Below are 19,633 nucleotides of genomic sequence, written 5' to 3'. Positions count from 1 at the left end.
AGTCTCATGAACCCTTGACAAAGCCATTGGTCTGGCGAAACGTCGGGGAGGCTGGTGCTAATGATTTTAAACAATGGTCGCTCCATAACAATAGCCTGATAGAAGGTGGCATAATATACATCCAACGGTTCAATAGAGAGAGCTGTTAAAGGGGTACTCTGGTGGAAAACTTTTTTTTTTATGAACTGGTGCCAGAAAGTTAAACAGATTTGTAAACTACTTCTATTAAAACAATCTTTATGCTTCCAGTACTTGTTAGCAGCTGTATGCTGCAGAGGAAATTCTTTGCTTTTTGAATTTCTTTTTTGCCTTGTCCTCATTGCTCTCTGCTGACACCTCTGTTCGTGTCAGGAACTGTCCAGAGCAGCATAGGTTTGCTAAGGATTTTCTCCTGCTCTGCACAGTTCCTGATATGGGCATCAGGTGTCAGCAGAGAGCACTGTGGACAAGACAAAAAAGAAATTCAAAAAGCAAAGAATTTCCTCTGTAGCATACAGCTGCTAAAAAGTACTGGAATGATAACTATTTTTTTTTAATAGAAGTAATTTACAAATCTGTTTAACTTTCTGGCACCAGTTAATTAAAAAAAAATGCTTTTCACCGGAGTACCCCTTTAAACTCCAATTGGGAAGGTGTGAGAGACCACCCACTGATTCAAAATAGTATGTGGGGGGTGTATATGTAAAAGGGATGAGAGTCAATCCCAATGCAAAAGTGAGACAGGCCATAGATAATTTTAATCACGTGTGAGTTTTCTATTATTTTCCTATTTTAACAAACACAATAAAAGTAATATTTTAGTGTGTACCAAGTAGAAGGCTTTGTGATAGCCTGGGGGAATAGGGTATATGAAGTGTAGCTGTGCGGTGACTAAAGGGTGTCTAGGTAACCCTGTCTATTCGTGATGCCAGGGTGAGGGCTCCTCTGTAATGCTTGTCCTACCGCCACCTTTCCCAAGAGAGATAGGGAGGTATAGAATAATTGAATGTCCCCAACCGGAGAGTTTGCTGAAAACAGTTGGAACTTTTACTGAAAACTTTATGCAAGCTTCATAACCGGAACAGTTTCTAAACAGTCTCTTGGAGATTGACAGTGGTTGGGACCCTAAGCGACTTAGAGTCCTTAGACTGAAATGCGTTGTTCCACTGGATTAAGGGGATTTAGTTTCGGTCCAGTAGTCATGCTAGCTTTAGCGGGGATTAGTTTAGAACTCACAGTTTAGTTTAGGCTGAGGCCGGTAGGTTTCTGGCCTAGCTTGTCTTTGAAAGTTGCGCAGATCCGTCCTGCTAGTCCGGCATCCACGAGAGCAACAACCCAAGAGAGCGATCATTGTCTACAGCTCCCTTATATGGGCAGGGGCTGGACTAGAGCTAATTGGTCCAATACTTCCGTCATTCACCTTCACATAGAATTATGGGTAGCATGTTACCCAAGGACCTCCAAAGGTCCTCTAACATACCATAGAGGAATTAACATAGTCACATGACCGAAGGTAAGTACTATACATTATATTAAATATACACTATTATTAAATATGTACATAGAAACATTATAAAATTAGAGTAGAGGAGAGGCGACTAGGGGCTGTCCCAGCTGGGGGACCCTACCTGAACGTGGTGACTATGACTTTGGGGACCACCATACGAGGTACGGTATGCAATACGGTGCCGGGACACCACAGCTTCTTTCCCCTAGGGGTGTCACCCCGAGGGACTTTGATAAATATATCATACCCTGGGACTCATAGGGATGAATTCTTTAGTAGCTGACACAAAAATAGAGGCCCCTTTTTTGCCCCCCCCCCCATAGTAGTAGAGACCCCTTTGTATCTTACACAGTACTAGTGTTCCCTTAATTTCCCCGACATAAATAGTGCGGCCAGTCAAATTAAAAACGCTTCCCTCTTTCTTGGTGCAAACTCAATATAGTAATTGGGCCGCCAGCTCATTAATAATGCCTTTTACTGCCCCCTACTCATCAATAATGCCATTTCATTCAGCCAAAGATTTTATAATGCCCCTCAGTGCCCCCCTTCTTAGCAGTAATTGTCCTTAGTGCCTTCAGTAACAATGCCCCTTTGTGCTCCACTTATTACTGATGCTCCCTTTAGTAATGATGCCCCAACATAGTAATATTGTACCCCTCAGTGCCCCCAGAAAGTAATGAGGTAATCCTTAGTGCCCCAACTTAGTATTATTGACTCCTTATTGCCCTTACTTGTAATAATACTCCATTTTTGCCCCCCATTTAGTAATAATGGGGGGAGATTCATCAAGACCAGTGCAGAGGAAAAGTTGCTGAGTTGCCCATAGCAACCAATCAGATCGCTTCTTTCATTTTGCAGAGGCCTTGTTAAAAATGAAAGAAGAGATCTGATTGGTTGCTATGGGCAACTGGGCATTTTTTCCTCTGCACAGGTTTTGATAAATCTCCCCCAATGTCCCCATTGCTTTTTCTTAGTAATACCCCTCATTTCCCCCTCTTAACAATAATGCCCCTTATTGCACCCTTACTAATAACGCCCTCTCAGTAGTAATGCCCCTGTTGCTTCCTCTTAGTAGTAATGCCCCCTCTTGGTAGTACAGTGACCCCTCGACCTACGATGGCCCCGACATACAATCATTTCAGCATACGATCACTCTCAGAGACCATCACATGTTGAAGGCAGCATCAACATACGATGCTTTTGTATGTCGGGGCCATCGCATAAACGGCTATCCGGCAGCGCAGACTGCTTCAGCTGTAACCGGATAGCCGTTTACGGTGCCCCGTGAGCTCCGCTGACGATCACTTACCTGTCCTCGGGGCTCCGGCGCGTCCTCTTTGGGATTCTCTGCATCGTCGGCGCTCTCCATCGTCATCATCACGTCGCTGCGCACGCTGTCCTGTCATCCAATAGGAGCGGCGGGCGTAAAGACGTGATGGCGGCGACGGAGAGTGAGGATGCCGGGGAAGCAGAGCATCGGGGACACCCTGTGGACGCGGCTACAGCGATGGACGGCGACATCCAGGGCAGCGGTGACGGTCCGGAGCGGCAGGGACAGGTGAGTACAACTTCCTCTACCAGTGGTCTACAACCTCCGGACCTCCAGATGTTGCAAAACTACAACACCCAGCATGCCCGGACAGCCAACGGCTGTCCGGGCATGCTGGGTGTTGTAGTTTTGCAACATCTGGAGGTCTGCAGGTTGTAGACCACTGTCCTATACTTTTCATTGCACAGATCCCTCAACATGCGATGGTTTCAACAAACGATGGTCCGTTTGGAACAGATTACCATCGTATGTTGAGGGACCACTGTAATGCCCCCTCATTGCCCCATTGCAGTAATTTCTTAGAGCTGAATATATATTCCAGCCATGGACACGAACCCCTGTAACCAGATAATCTGCGTCATTCACTTGTCTTGATGTTGTGGCTGATCTGTATACACAGCAGGGTGGAATATGTTATCACTACATAATACAATAAATCCGTACGATAATGATGAAAGCCAGCCTAGCAATAAAGGTAAACACTGTTGCGACATCATAACTACGGAACGTTGACTACAAATAAAGACAAACAGTATTGTCACATACTGAGCACCGCCTAGGAATAGAGACACCGACATTTGTGCCATCATTGCACCACAGCACTGCCTAGGAATACATGTAGACCCGAAACTCACATCATCACAATGGAATCTGTCAAGGATAAAACAGAAACGGTATAGTATCATCATTACAATAGGGTTCTGCTTAGAAATAGAGATACCGTATTTTTCGCTGTATAAGACGCACTTTTTCTTCCCCAAAACTGGGGGGAGGGAAAAGTTGGTGCGTCTTATACGGCAAATACACATTAAAATCGTGTCCTATCGCGGCGGCCCCTGTGGCCATCAACAGCCGGGACCCACGGCTAATACAGGACATCACCAATCGCGGTGATGCCCTGGAGGGGCAAGCTGTGCATAACTAGCTTGCCCCCTGACTGGTGAGCAGTAAGAGGTTAAGAAATATACAGGCAAGGTTTTTAGCCCCCTCCCCCGCCTGTAAAACTTGCAAATGGCTACAGTGGTATGTCCCATGGGTGGGGGGGAAGGAGTGCACCAATCAGGGGTTTAATAGTTTCCCGGGCTTTCAGAGGCCCTCCCCTGGGTATTTATAGCTGTGGTGCCTCCCTTCCCCCCTCAATCTGCCCAGGACCCGGAGTTTTGTCTGCCGGTTGGTATGTATCTGCCCCTTATATTATGGCCCGGATGGAGCAGGAGGGTGAGGGTTGGCATGCTTGCTTGTGGCTAGCTGGCCTCCCCTCCTGTTGCACCCTGGCGTTAGGTTCGGGAGGCTGGCGGACCTCTCGCCCTCTCACAGTCCCGCTCTCCTTTGACACCCCCCCATCCGCCTGTCCTGCCCGTTCCTTTACTCCTCTTCCCTGCCCCGTTCCTTTAATCCTCTTCCCGTACCTTTAATCCTTTTCCTTGCCCGTTCCTCCAATCCACTTCTCTGCCCCTGGCCCGAACCCCCTTTGCCAGGCGTGCTCCTTATGTGCGCGCTTTGCCTCCTTCCCCGTTGCTGTCCCCTCCGTCTGCGGTGGTGGCCCCCTGGGTTGCTGCGGCTGTTTTGTACAGCCTTGCGCAAATGGACGTTTATTAACGTCCATTTGCGTGTTCCCAGCTATAATGCGTGCTCACAAGGCGAGCGCGCATCATAGCCGTCGGGTCCCAGTTGCTGTTAGCAACCAGGACCCGTGCTAATGCCGGACATCGCCGATCGGGCAGATGTCCGGCATTACCTTTTTGGATGCGGCGATCAAAGTTGATCGCCGCATCTGAATGTATGTATAGGCGTCCCGGCTGCTCAGTCGGGCTGATCGGGACCATCGCGATTAAATCGCGATGTCCCGATCAGCTGGAACGCAGCAGGAGGGTCACTCACCTGCCTCCTGCGCGTCCGCTCGTGGATTGATTGCTCCAAGTCTGAAATTCAGGCTTGAGCAATCAATCACTGTCAACCCAGATCATTGCCATGTTAATACATGGCAAGTGATCTGTGTGTGCAGTGTTATGGCTCCCTATGGAGCTATAGCATTGCGCACAAAAAAAAAAAAAAAAAAAAATGTAACCCTTGCCATGATAAATGTTTGGATCACTCCTCCCCCCCCCCCCCTTTTTCCCCCATACATAAAAACATGAATTAAAATATAAATACATAACTAATAATAATTGAATAAATAAATAAAATAAAAACTGTATTACATCAAGCATGTATATGGTATCGCTGCGTGCGTACATGTCCGTACTATCTAAATATGTCTTCGATTGCAGCATTCCTTCAATGGCGTATGCGCAAAAAAAAAAAAAAAAAAAAAATTTACTTAATTAATTAATTTAAAAAATAAATAATTAAATAAATAAAAAAAAAAAAAAAAAATAAAAATAAAAAAATACAAAAAATTAAAATAAAAAAAGAAGAAAAAAATAAAAGAAAAATTACAATAAAAAAAAAGAAAAAAAAAAAAAGTACAAACTGTGTAGATTTCAATACACAGGCACATGTGGTATTGCCACGTGCGTCAATGTCCGCACTATCAAGTTATATATCCTCATTTGATCCGCGTGTAAGCGCGAATTAAAAATTTAATATATAAATTCTACAGTCCCATATAGCGTATTTTGGTCGCTTTTCATACCTATAAAAAAAAAAAAAATAAATAATAATAATAAATAATATATATATATATATATATATATATATATATATATATATATTTATATCGCAACTCTGTTTGACACCACAATTGTATCGCTGTAAACTTCGGATCACGGCGCATGGTTCAGGCAGCCACTGCACCCCAAACCCTCTCCGCTGCTGTCCCTCTTCCTGAGTTCTCTGCTGCTGGTTTCACGGCGCCATTCCGGGCGGCGGCAGAGTACCCGCAACCAGGTGATCTCCAGCGTGCCTTGTTCAACACCTGCGGTGGTGAAGTGGTTCCTCCTGCTTTTGTGCCTTCTCCATCTTCTGGACTTAGTGAGTGTGCTGTTGCGGGGGGGCAGGGGGGGCTCTATTTTCGTGCCTGCCCTTGGTGCTTTGGCAGGCCAGTTGTCTTCAACTGGCTAGCTGGGTTGGTTCCCTCTCCTTCCCCGGTTAGTGTGCTTATGGCTGTTCTGGTAGTTTCCACCTTTTGTTCCTGTGGGTTTGTTGGGTTTGGGTCTCGGATATAGGTGTATGTCTATGTGGGTCTCTGGTTGTGAGTTGGGTACGTCTCTTCTTTACGGGGTGCTTTGGTGTGGTATCAATTTCTGCGGTGCACGCTTAGGTGAGTGGTCTTTTGGCCTTACGCTCTGGATGACCGGGTTTTGTGGATTTAGCTCCTGAGGCTTGTTCCTTATTTTGAATCGGTGGCACCCAGTTACGGTTTTGTTTCTTTTGGTTTTCTCCCCCTTTCTTTGGTGTTTCTCTCCGTCACTAGTTGTAGTCTCTCTCCGCTGCTCTGTTTGTCCTAGTGTATTGTCTGATGTTTTCTCCTGTTTTGCTCCCGATCTTTGGTAGGCATGGGACGCCTGTATGTCGTGCTGGGTGCTTTAGCTGATGTGGCGGTGGGTAGGTTTCGCTTTGAGTCTCAGTTTGTCTTTCCTCGTGGTTTCTTTTGTTTGTGGTGGTTTTCCGGTGGGGGATACTCCTGTGCTCTACGCTTGTTGGGGTGTGGTTTGTTGCAGTCTTCCGCATGCCGCGTTGGCGTTGGTCTGCAGTTTTCCTGTGGACGGGAGTGATTGCGTTTTCTCTGCCTTGGTTTCCTCGGGGCTCGCTAGGTGCCCCTGTTCCGGTCCTTGCTGGTTTACTGTCAGTTCCGCATAGAATATGGTTCTGGGCGGAGTTTTTTCCTGCAGGTTGTCTTTGGCCGCCGAGGGTGTCTGGTATTTGGGCCCCCGCATATGTGACCCTGGTACGCTTTGGGCTGACATTTCGGTTGGTTGGGGTTTTTTCAAGGGTCATGCGGTGGCCTGGCCTGCTTTCAGTTCCCTGCACGGGGAGCTCGCTTTGTTCTCGGATGTGGCTGGTTTGGTCGGTTGTTGGTGTGGTGTTTGGTTTTCCAGTGGTGCTGTGGGGTGGTTTACCCCTGGGTCTTGGTAGTCAGTGGGTTTCTGCCATGCTTGGGGTTTTGTTTGTGCTTCTCCCTTGGTGTTGGTTGTGGGACTTTGGGTGCTTGCTTCGGCAGCTCATGTTCTAGGCTTGTAACGTTACTGTGTGGGTTGCAAGTCCCCTGCGCTTGGTTGCGCGCTAATTTTGTGATGCTTTTCTTCTTTTCTAGTGTGTGATTTGAGTGATCACGGGGCGTGTTTTTCTTCCTGTGCTCTGTCTGTTGCATCTAGTGCTTCGCTGTTTGGAGTTACAATTTCTTTCAGGGCTATGCTCCCTGGGTCGGTATTGGGTGTTGACGCTTTGTCCTGTTTTCTCTGGCTGTAGTTCCGGAGGGTTGCTTGTGTGGCCGGCCCGTGGGTCATCGGGGAGAGTGGTGTAATTTGTGGTCCGCTTTGGTGGCTCCTGCGACTTGGTCGCACTCACGGTACGGTACTTGCGAGTGGTTGGTGTTGGTGTGGAGGCCGGGATGTCTATCTACAGTCGTGGAGGGTCCCGGAGGTTCTAAAGGGTCTGTGGACAGGGGATAAAAACATAAAGAAGAAAAAATAAAAATAAATAAAAAAAAGTAATAAATATTGGTTTCGGTACCTGGAATGCCCTTTGAAGTGACCTTGCGAGGCTAATGTTTGATTTCCTGTTTCGTTTTAATAGGATGTGATAACGGAAGTTATCTGCTGTGTCACCTCTCCAAGGAGGTTCGAGATTTGGGCAGTGTTCTCAGTGTATCCAAATAACATTCTGAGTATGTGATGTGGGATCTTCACCTGTTCATGTGAATCAGCTAAAAGTAAAAATAAAATAAAAATAATAAATAATCTAAAAAAATAAATAAATAAAAAGTTGGGTGGCTTTCCCGCTGTGCTGCACGGCACATGGCAGGGGGTGATTTTCTTTCTGCTTTGCGGGTGGTGTATACATAGGGGCTGGGCCCGCGAGTGGGTGGCCTTGCTGTCGGCGACCGGTTTTTCCTATCTGTTTTTGGGTCGCTTAGTGGCGGCTGCAGGTTTTTGGTGGTCGCTTTTGCGTTGTTTTTCTGATCCGAGTTTTTGCGCTAGCTTTTTTCAGGGCTATGTGGACGGGGCACTTTTTCTTTCTCCTCGTCTCCTTCCATGGGACTTGGGTGTCTGTGTTTTTGGGTGCCTATTTTGTGCGTTTCATGGTAAAAGTTTAAAAAAATAAAATAAAAAATAAAACTAATAAAGGCCCGTCGGTACGAGACTGTTTAGGCGATCCGGGACACGCAGCTCGTGCTCCATGAGGGTCCGCGAATGACTGTTTTGTGAGTTCTGGATTTGCTCTCTTTTTGTATCGGGGCCGGCGGAGGTGGCTGGGTTTCCGGAGAGGGTAGCGCTGCACGACGGCCGCGGGCGATCTGCATGTTGTGTTGCTATATTCGCCCAGTTTGATGTTTCCCAGGTGTGTTTTTGTTTTGAGAGCGGCTTTCGAGGTGGTGCGAGTGCTGCAGCACCCTTCGGTGTATGGGCGAGTCTGAGAGATGAGTTCACACGGGTTATAAAAAAAAAAAAAAAAAAAATTTATAAAATTGGTCCTGGTGGCAGGTACCCGGATTTCCTGGAGAGGAAAAGTGTTGAGCGGATTTCCTGGAGAGGAAAAGTGTTGAGCGGATTTCCTGGAGAGGAAAAGTGTTGAGCGGATTTCCTGGAGAGGAAAAGCGCTGAGCGGATTTCCTGGAGAGGAAATGTGTTGGGTGTGCTGGGGGGCTGGAGGTGGCCCCAGGTGTTGGCTATCCACTATCTCTTGGGTGGGGGTCGGAGCCCAGTGTAGGGCTAACTGGTCTCCTCCGTGGCGGTAAGAAGACGGTGAAAGCGGGGTCAACCCGGGGTAGACCTCCACACAGGACGGTGTGGCAGCACCTCTCGGGTTGGTAAGAAGCCAATCGGTGTCTTTGTTACAGTTAAATTGTTATTTATATAAGTAATTTTATAAATAAAGCTGTGGCCGATCCCCACCCACGGAAAAGTTAAATTGTTGTTGTGTCAGTTATTATTTAAGTATTTATTGTAGTAAGGGGGAGGGGTAGTTATAGTCTGCTAGGAGCTAATTGTGTCTCAGCAGTCTGGAGGGGCAAGCTGTGCATAACTAGCTTGCCCCCTGACTGGTGAGCAGTAAGAGGTTAAGAAATATACAGGCAAGGTTTTTAGCCCCCTCCCCCGACTGTAAAACTTGCAAATGGCTACAGTGGTATGTCCCATGGGTGGGGGGGGAAGGAGTGCACCAATCAGGGGTTTAATAGTTTCCCGATCTTTCAGAGGCCCTCCCCTGGGTATTTATAGCTGTGGTGCCTCCCTTCCCCCCTCAATCTACCCAGGACCCGGAGTTTTGCCCTCCCTCCCTCCCTCCCTTTTTGTATCTTTGTTTATTGTAAGTCACAGCTTGGCGGTAAGAAGACGGTGAAAGCGGGGTCAACCCGGGGTAGACCTCCACACAGGACGGTGTGGCAGCACCTCTCGGGTTGGTAAGAAGCCAATCGGTGTCTTTGTTACAGTTAAATTGTTATTTATATAAGTAATTTTATAAATAAAGCTGTGGCCGATCCCCACCCACGGAAAAGTTAAATTGTTGTTGTGTCAGTTATTATTTAAGTATTTATTGTAGTAAGGGGGAGGGGTAGTTATAGTCTGCTAGGAGCTAATTGTGTCTCAGCAGTCTGTATTAACCCTTCAGACGCGACGATCAAAGCTGACCGCCGCGTCTGGAGCGAAAGTGACACTAACCTGCGGTGAAATCGCGGCGTCCCGAACAGCTTACATGACAACGGGAGGGACCTTACCTGCCTCCTCGGTGTCTGCTCCGTGCCGGGATCCCCCTGCATGGCCGGCGCTCTCCTTCGTCGTCATCACGTTGTGCGTAGTGTAGCATAGACGTGATGGCGGCGACGGAGAGCGGGATACCCCACAGCAGAGACGTTCCGGAGCGACGGGGACACCCCGGGGACGCGGCGACAGCGATGGAGGGCGACATCTAGGGCAGCGGTGACGGGTCCGGAGCGGCGGGGACACGTGAGTATTACCTCCTCCAGGGGTCTTCAACCTGCGGACCTCCAGATGTTGCAAAACTACAACTCCCGGCATGCCCGGACAGCCAACGGCTGTCCGGGCTTGCTGGGAGTTGTAGTTTTGCAACATCTGGAGGTCCGCAGGTTGAAGGTTCAGAATCTTTTTTTTCTAGATTTTCACCCTTTAAAATTGGGTGCGTCTTATATGCCGGAGCGTCTTATATGGCGAAAAATACGGTACACAACTTCGTCTGGAGCATACAGAAGCTGATAAGTACTGGAAGGATTTTGATTTTTTTTATTAAAAGTTATTTACAAATCAGTATGACTTACTGGCACCAGTTGATTTGTTTTCCACCGGAGTTCCCCTTTAAGGAGTGTTCAGTATGTAGTTATGGCCATAGCGCTGATATCAGAATGTTTCGTTAAAGGGGTACTCCGGTGAAAACCTTTTTTTCTTTTAAATCAACTGGTGCCAGAAAGTTAAACATATTTGTAAATTAGTGCTAAACAATAAAGATATTTGAGGCTCAAGGTCTTTGGATAAGGAACACACTTGTTGGTTAAGATAAATCAGATATTTATTAATTAGTTTATATCAAACTGACAATCCGGGATCACAGGGCCCTTGTAAATCCACGGAGTCAGATAGATTTCAATAAAAAATATAAAATCATAAAATTCATATATATAGAAATTCATAAATATAGAAATAAAAATATCTATAAATGTATAAGACCACTGGAAATGATAGCAGCTAATTCAGATCGGCACTCTGGATAGTGTTTGTTTATAGGTAATGTCCATAAAAGTGCCAGTGCAGTCCTAGAAGTACATCACAGTCTTTCACACTTATAAATGTCCTTTTATAACAGTTGAGTAATATTCAGGTGTCTGTGACCTCAGACTTAGATACTGCTCTGTATGTCATATAGAGCAATTCTGGGATACTGTATTCTTAAATTCAGCGGCACTGGTTATTATAATCGAATGCCGGCAATTAATTCAAACAATGCGCATAGTATTAAAGTAGGTTTAGCTCACCGGTCCGGATGCAATTTTCGGAGGTATAGTTACCGCTCCTTGCTTGTCCTCAGCGATGTAATGCAGCCGTCTGTCCCCGCTCTCTGGCCTGAGAGCGCACCGCTGGAGTCTCTGCCGACTCCTATTTGCGCGGTGCTAGCGGATGGTGGGCGATGTATACAGGGGCTGCAGCGCTTGCAAAGGCAGGTATTCCAGGTGGCGTCCGCGTGCAGGTAGCGCGCGCTCCCGGTCTCTGACCGCGCGCTCAAGAAATGTCCGTGTGATAGCTGGTAGTTACTATGGACTGCAAATAGTAGTTCAGTGGTCTCATACGTCTCTTGGGGGGGGGGGGGGGGGGGGGTCTCCGGACGCGTTTCAGCACCCACTAGGTGCTTTCTTCAGCAGCTTAAATATATAGGTCTCAAAGGATCTATTATATAAGGTTGAGCTCCACCCTCCGTTATGATGTCATACCAGAGTTGTAAACATTATAGTAGCTCACATCTTTATGAATGGCTATGTATTCGGTGAGCCAGATTAAAGGGGAACACTTACTCTACGGGAATTAGAAACAGTAAGTGAACAAAAATACGAATAAAATGAAAAGGAGCACTTATTCAGCACTCGAAAATCGATAGATATAGAAATGGGAAACTATATAGAAAATGAAAAATAAAAATAAAATATATAAATAGATAGTATGATTAGTGTTGCTCGCGAATATTCGCAAAGCGAATTTTATTCGCGAATATCGCATATTCGCGAATTCGCGAATATTCGCGAATATAGCACTATATATTCGTAATTACGAATATTCGTTTTTTTTTGTTTTTTTTTCACAGTACACATCACAGTGATCACCCCTCTCTCCTTCCAGCTCGTGTGGTATAAAGAAGGCTCTAATACTACTGTGTGAGACCGGTGTGCGAATTTTCGCATATGCGAAAATTAGCATATGCTAATTTTCGTATATGCGAATTTCCACATACGCGATTTTTCGCGCATGCGAAAATAAAACGAGGATGTTACGAATATGCGAATATTCACGAATATCTGACGAATATTCGTCCATATATTCGCGAATTCGAATATGGCCTATGCTGCTCAACACTAAGTATGATGCAAAAAGTAGTAAATGTGATATATTACATTAATATCAGAACGCATATGTATAATTAGATGAACACCTATGTATGTGAGTGAATACATTTATAAATTTATATAGGAAGATATTATAAATATTAAAAATATTAATACTGATGGTAAACTAATAAAAATCAATAAAAATTGAAAAATTATCAAAAGTAATGACTAGATAGTTTCAAGAACCTCAGACTGTACTGAACTGATATTTTAATAATAAAATACACCTATAGAAATATATTGAATAAATATGAATAACAGATTAATCAAATGTAATATAATGATGCACTAAATAGGACATTAATCAAATGTGTGTGTCCAGTGTGGAGAAGTGGGGAGTGGGACCCTCCCAGGACCGATCGGCGTGCTGCAAAACCACAGCCAAACGTCGAAGGGTCATTAGAGGGGCCCACCCCCTGGGGGTCTTCTTTTACCTAATCTTGAAAACCGAACAGCTTCAGGTCGTTATTTAGGCCTTTCGGGGCTAGGGAACCAAATTCAAAAATCTTCCGTGATTCTGCCCTCGACATTTTAGATATGAAATTACCTCCTCTCCAGTCTTGTTTTATTTTCAGTAGTGCCACATATTTTAGGTTGTTGGGATTACCCTGATGGCAGTGTTTGAAAAGGGCAGACAAAGGGTGTTTTTCGTTCTGTTTCTTTATATTATAACGGTGTTCAAGGATCCGGGTTTTCAAGGCCCGTGATGTCCGGCCTATGTATTGTTTTTGGCACGGACACTGTATTAGATAAACTACACCTTTGCTGCCACAGTTCAAAAATTCATTTCAGTTGACTGGATATTCCAGCTGACCAAATCAAATTCATATTAGATAGTATCTATTTTATCCTATCACACAATTATTTTATGTTTGGCACGGAATATTTTTTACAAGTGAATGGAACAGCTATGGGCACCAGGTTCGCCCCCAACTATGCCAACCTTTTTATGGCCAACTGGGAGAACTCCACCATCAATCCCCAGCTGGGGGGCGACCTGGAGTCCTGGTACAGGTATATAGATGACATATTTTTTATCTGGCGTGGACTGATTTAGACCATTTTATCATTGCTCTTAATTTGAACAATTCTAATCTAAGATTCACTCCAAATATTAGTTCTGAATCTGTAGAGTTTCTTGATTTGTTGATTACCGTCGATTCACAGAAACTGACCTGTAGTACATACCGTAAGACAGTAGCAAAAAATGGTTACATCCTGCACAGTAGTTGTCACTTATCCCAATGGCTGTTAAACGTCCCTACAAGCCAATATCGTAGATTAAAACGAAATTGTACTTCAAACGAACAATTTGAAACAGAAGCAGCAGATCTGACGGGACAGTTCCTTGAAAAAGAATATCCATTACATAACTTACAAAAATCTTTAGAAAAAGTTAGAAAACTAGACAGATCGACATTCTTTACCTCTAAAACTCCAGTTACTGCCCCCACTAATCAGAAAGATAATTGTAAACTAGTCATTCCGTTTAATACTCAATATCGTAAGATTGAAAATATAATGAAGAAATACTGGCCACTCCTTCAACAGGATAAGACATTGGGTGAGATTCTTCCATCAAGACCCCCAATTGTCTATACCAGAGCCCCACATTTGGGTATTAAAATAGCCCCCACTGTGAGACAGGAGAAACCAAATACTAAATCATCAACCATAATGGCTCTCAAAGGCTTTTTCAGATGTGGACAATGTCCCAATTGTAAATCCACAAACTTTGAGAAACGCACAGCTCTGGTAAAATCTACATCTAATGATTTCAGCTTTACAATAAATGAATTTTTGAACTGTGGCAGCAAAGGTGTAGTTTATCTAATACAGTGTCCATGCCAAAAACAATACATAGGCCGGACATCACGGGCCTTGAAAACCCGGATCCTTGAACACCGTTATAATATAGAGAAACAAAACGAAAAACACCCTTTGTCTGCCCTTTTCAAACACTGCCATCAGGGTAATCCCAACAACCTAAAATATGTGGCACTACTGAAAATAAAACAAGACTGGAGAGGAGGTAATTTCATATCTAAAATGCCGAGGGCAGAATCACGGAAGATTTTTGAATTTGGTTCCCTAGCCCCGAAAGGCCTAAATAACGACCTGGAGCTGTTCGGTTTTCAAGATTAGGTAGAAGAAGTCCCCCAGGGGGTGGGCCCCTCTAACGACCCTTTGACGTTTGGCTGTCGTTTTCCATCACGCCGATCGGTCCTGGGAGGGTCCCACTCCCCACTTCTCCACACTGGACACACACATTTGATTAATGTCCTATTTAGTGCATCATTATATTACATTTGATTAATCTGTTATTCATATTTATTCAATATATTTCTATAGGTGTATTTTATTATTAAAATATCAGTTCAGTACAGTCTGAGGTTCTTGAAACTATCTAGTCATTACTTTTGATAATTTTTCAATTTTTATTGATTTTTATTAGTTTACCATCAGTATTAATAAGTGTTCCCCTTTAATCTGGCTCACCGAATACATAGCCATTCATAAAGATGTGAGCTACTATAATGTTTACAACTCTGGTATGACATCATAACGGAGGGTGGAGCTCAACCTTATATAATAGATCCTTTGAGACCCCCAAGACCTATATATTTAAGCCGCTGAAGAAAGCACCTAGTCGGTGCTGAAACGCGTCCGGCGACCCCCCCAAGAGACGTATGAGACCACTGAACTAATATTTGCAGTCCATAGTAACTACCAGCTATCACACGGACATTTCTTGAGCGCGCGGTCAGAGACCGGGAGCGCGCGCTACCTGCACGAGGACGCCACCTGGAATACCTGCCTTTGCAAGCGCTGCAGCCCCTGTATACATCGCCCACCATCCGCTAGCACCGCGCAAATAGGAGTCGTCAGAGACTCCAGCGGTGCGCTCTCAGGCCAGAGAGCGGGGACAGACGGCTGCATTACATCGCTGAGGACAAGCAAGGAGCGGTAACTATACCTCCGAAAATTGCATCCGGACCGGTGAGCTAAACCTACTTTAATACTATGCGCATTGTTTGAATTAATTGCCGGCATTCGAGTATAATAACCAGTGCTGCTGAATTTAAGAATACAGTATCCCAGAATTGCTCTATATGACATACAGAGCAGTATCTAAGTCTGAGGTCACAGACACCTGAATATTACTCAACTGTTATAAAAGGACATTTATAAGTGTGAAAGACTGTGATGTACTTCTAGGACTGCACTGGCACTTTTATGGACATTACCTATAAACAAACACTATCCAGAGTGCCGATCTGAATTAGCTGCTATCATTTCCAGTGGTCTTATACATTTATAGATATTTTTATTTCTATATTTATGAATTTCTATATATATGAATTTTATGATTTCATATTTTTTATTTAAATCTATCTGACTACGTGGATTTACAAGGGCCCTGTGATCCCGGATTGTCAGTTTGATATAAACTAATTAATAAATATCTGATTTATCTTAACCAACAAGTGTGTTCCTTATCCAAAGACCTTGAGCCTCAAATATCTTTATTGTTTAGTACTTCTTTACCAGACACCTTAGGTACAGGTGTCAGTTTGAGTTGCCCGGGTAATTGTAGTGAAACTTTCCGCAGGAGCCTCTCCGTTCTTTACTATATTTGTAAATTACTTCTATTAAAAAATCTTAATCCTTCCAGTACTTATTAGCTGCTGAATGCTACAGAGGAAATTCCTTTCTTTTTGGAACACTGATGACATCACGAGCACAGTGCTCTCTGCTAACATCTCTGTCCATTTTAGCAACCATGCATAGGAAATGTATGCTAAGGGCAGCATGGTGGCTCAGTGGTTAGCACTGCTGCCTTGCAGTGCTGGGGCCTTGCGTTCAAATCCCACTAAGGACAACAATAAATAAAGAGTTATTATTATTATTATAATGACATCAGCAGAGAGCACTGTGCTCGTGATGTCATCAGAGAGCATTCCAAAAAGAAAAGAATTTCCTCTGTAGTATTCTGCAGCTAATTAGTACAGGAAGGATTAAGATTTTTTAATAGAAGTAATTTACAAATCTGTTTAACTTTCTGGCACCAGTTGATTTAAAAGAAAAAAGGTTTTCACCGGAGTACCCCTTTAACCCTTGGTAATATAATTGCTCTTTTATGAGCTGCACGCCATAACACAGATATGGATGAAATACCAAGGAGGAATTCTGCCTTCACATTATGGAATTCTACAAAGTCACCAGACCCAGCAGAAGTCTCTTATCAGAAGCACACAGCAATGCTTCCTCATGTCACATCCAGAAATACAAGGAGACATTCTATTATCGTTTTTACTAAGACAAATTGGAATTGAAAAGTTTCCCAGGATGTGTCAGACTAAAAAGAATTGGGCTTTACAAGTGTTATCCAGCTTGTTATACCAGGAGTGATGGGCTAGGTTTATGGCTCTAAGAGTATAGACAACAATTTTGGGACAAAAAAAAGTACAGTGACATTTCTTAGTCCTTAATAATCCAGAGAGTATAATTACCGTATTTATCGGGGTATACCACGCACCGGCCTATAACACGCACCCTCATTTTACCAAGGATATTTGGGTAAAAAAAGTTTTTTACCCAAATATCCATGGTAAAATGAGGGTGCGTGTGTGCGCGTGTATACCCCGATACATCCCCAGGAAAGGCAGGGGGAGAGAGGCCGTCGCTGCCTGCTTCTCTCCCCCTGCCTTTCCTGGGGTCTAGAGCCCTGCTGCCGCCGCTTCTCTCCCGCTGGCTATCGGCGCCGCTGCCCATTCTGTCCCCCTGACTATCGGTGCCGGTGCCCCATTGCCGGCGCCTCTGCCCGTTGCCTCCCCCCATCCCCGGTGGCATAATTACCTGTTGCCGGGGTCGGGTCCGTGCTGCTGCAGGCCTCCGGCGTGCGTCCCCTGCGTCGTTGCTATGCACGGCGTGGCGCACTGACGTCATGCGCCGCGCTGTGCAGCGCATAGCAACGACGCAGGGGACGCACGCCGGAGGGTTGCGTTATACAGGGGTTAGTTATATACTGGGGCTTGTTCAGTATTTTCCAGCTACTACGGCAGGTAGACATTCATACAGGGGAGTAGGCAAATGGTTTTGTTAAATCACAATCTCATGCACGCCATGGTTTTACAGCCCAGTTGCAGTGGGTACCCTAGCGTTGTCCGGTTCCTCTTTGGTAATCATCCCTCCTGCTTATCTTATACGGTATCACTCTGAAGATACTAAACGGTGGTGACCTTTTGAGCATTTTGGTTACAGCACTTTATTTGGGACCTCTATAGTGGCTTACTGTATGTATTACCAGGTTAGTTACTGTTATAACCACGACGTCTTTACGGCACTATCAGTACGTACGTGATCAAGTGAACAGCTGTATAGAGCATTTAGGGTAAGCAGTCGCAGGTTTGGGTTATCACTCAGGGTTACTGTCACGACTACATAATCCAACTATTTGTCAATTGATCATGTGTTTTATTCATGTATATTGCAGGTTAATTGTCGTGGTTTCCCTCAGCATTCTATATCATTCCGGTAGCAGAGGCTATCAATACATCCTGATATATCAAAGTTTATCAGCATTGCTACACATCTCAGGGTAAGCACGTTGAGGGTTAGCACTGACATCTTGCTCCCCATCTCGTCTACGCGGCTCATCGAATTATACTATTTTCCACATATCTGGCTCTCATGTATATCATCTACTGCAGATTAAGCTACAGGTTGTTTCGGTGTTTTTCTTTTGTGCAACTTCTAAGATCTCATCAGTACGTCCTCGTGCTTAAACACTCAGCTTTGTCGGCACCAGCGATAAGCATGCATATTGGGGTAATGTATCTTTTAGTCCTGTCACGCCTATGGGACTCGATAATTTGTTCAATGTTTCAACTCTGTTCATACATGTTCACCTCCATACTACGTTGAAAGTTCTCAGTATCGTCTGGTTCTTTTCGTTTCGGCCCATCTGACACTTCTGGTAAGCAGGCGTGATACAAATTTCTCGCGATGGTTCTGTTTCATTTGCAGGTCTTCACAAGGGCTCTGTGCACAATACATCACATCTCGATCAGGCTGTCGTGTCAGACTTTGGAGGCACACATAAGCTAAGTTCACGCGGGTTGTCTTCAGTGTTACGGGGTTCCACTTAGATTTAGTTGTGCACTTCCTTCCATGGTGAGATTCTATCCTTTTACTCTCATAGGAGCAGCCTACTTACCATTGCCTTATCATTTTTCGCAGCCTTCATTATGCATCAGACATTGAAGAATCGGCCTCATTAGCTGAAATTACCACTCGCTTGTCTGACCACGGGAGCATACCATCCCTTTGAAATTAGGCAATCCCCAAATTGACCTCTGAACTCACAAGAAAAGGCATACCATTCCCCTCTACTGCCAGGAAGGCTGAGCTCTATAGACTACTGGTGTCTGAAACTGCTGGTACTAGACAAGATGACATATCGAATCCGACTATACAGACCTCATTTACGCAGCTGCATTCCATGCTAAACAATTTGACTGCGTCCATCTCTGACATCCAGACCAGACTGTAACCAGTAGAAGCCAGGAATATTGCTACTACAGTAGTCCCTACGCTTCCAGCTGCTTCACACAATAGCCCCTCATGTATCACCTCCATTACTCCCAACATCATAGCTGCGCACTTCATACCAGCACATATCATAATGAAGGCTGTCCTTTTTCACAACCTTCATTATGTCTCATGCATCAGACATTGAAGAATCGGCCTCATCAGCTGAAAATACCACTCGCTTGTCCGACCATGGGAGCATACCATCCCTTTGAAATGAGACAATCCCCAAATTGACCTCTGAACTCGAAATCGGAATTGAAAAGGATGTGTCAGACTAAAAAGAATTGAGCTTTTCAAGTGTAATCCAGCTTGGTATACCAGGAATGGTGGGCTAGGTTTATGGCTCTAAGAGTATAGACAACATTTTTGGGACAACAAAAAGTACAGTGACATTTCTTAGTCCTTAATAATCCAGAGAGTTTGATTATTTTGAATTTGTTATATTATGACATTTTAGTAGATGAGAAGACTATATAGAGACGATTATAGTGTTAGAAACATATTATTGGTTAATATTTTAGTTTTGACTTTCTCAGCTTTATATACTGTTGGTTCCAAAGGTTTTTTAGAAATATATTATTGTACCTCTATGCAAATGCGTGAACCTGCTGAATATATTTGTGTTAAGGCTAATTACATTAGCCTGTGTTTGTGGGAGGTGCCTGTGCTAGCATATAATGCGGGCACCGGCCCTTTCGCTCTGACGTCAGCGGGCTTCCATCCTGTTGGGCAC

At 44.5% G+C, this 19,633-nt stretch overlaps 1 protein-coding gene across 3 annotated transcripts in view; it reads left to right on the top strand.

The window, feature by feature from the left end:
• The window catches only part of LOC130290395 (C5a anaphylatoxin chemotactic receptor 1-like), a 66,257-nt gene that overhangs the window by 13,042 nt on the left and 33,582 nt on the right, over nt 1-19,633 (top strand). Inside the window, exon 1 of one of the 3 annotated variants that reach the window (XM_056537977.1) lies at nt 3,605-3,709. The exons of 1 other annotated variant lie outside the window; for it this stretch is intronic. The gene's annotated coding sequence lies outside the window, so the exon portion shown is untranslated. Of the gene's footprint in view, nt 1-3,604; nt 3,710-19,633 lie in introns of those variants that run through there. One more of the 3 variants, XM_056537979.1, reaches the window with a different exon arrangement.

This window comes from Hyla sarda, chromosome 9 (genome assembly GCF_029499605.1).
Source record: "Hyla sarda isolate aHylSar1 chromosome 9, aHylSar1.hap1, whole genome shotgun sequence".
NCBI lineage: Eukaryota > Metazoa > Chordata > Amphibia > Anura > Hylidae > Hyla > Hyla sarda.
The sequence above is the reverse complement of the archived record's forward strand: the minus strand, read 5'-3'. Positions and strand labels throughout refer to the sequence as shown.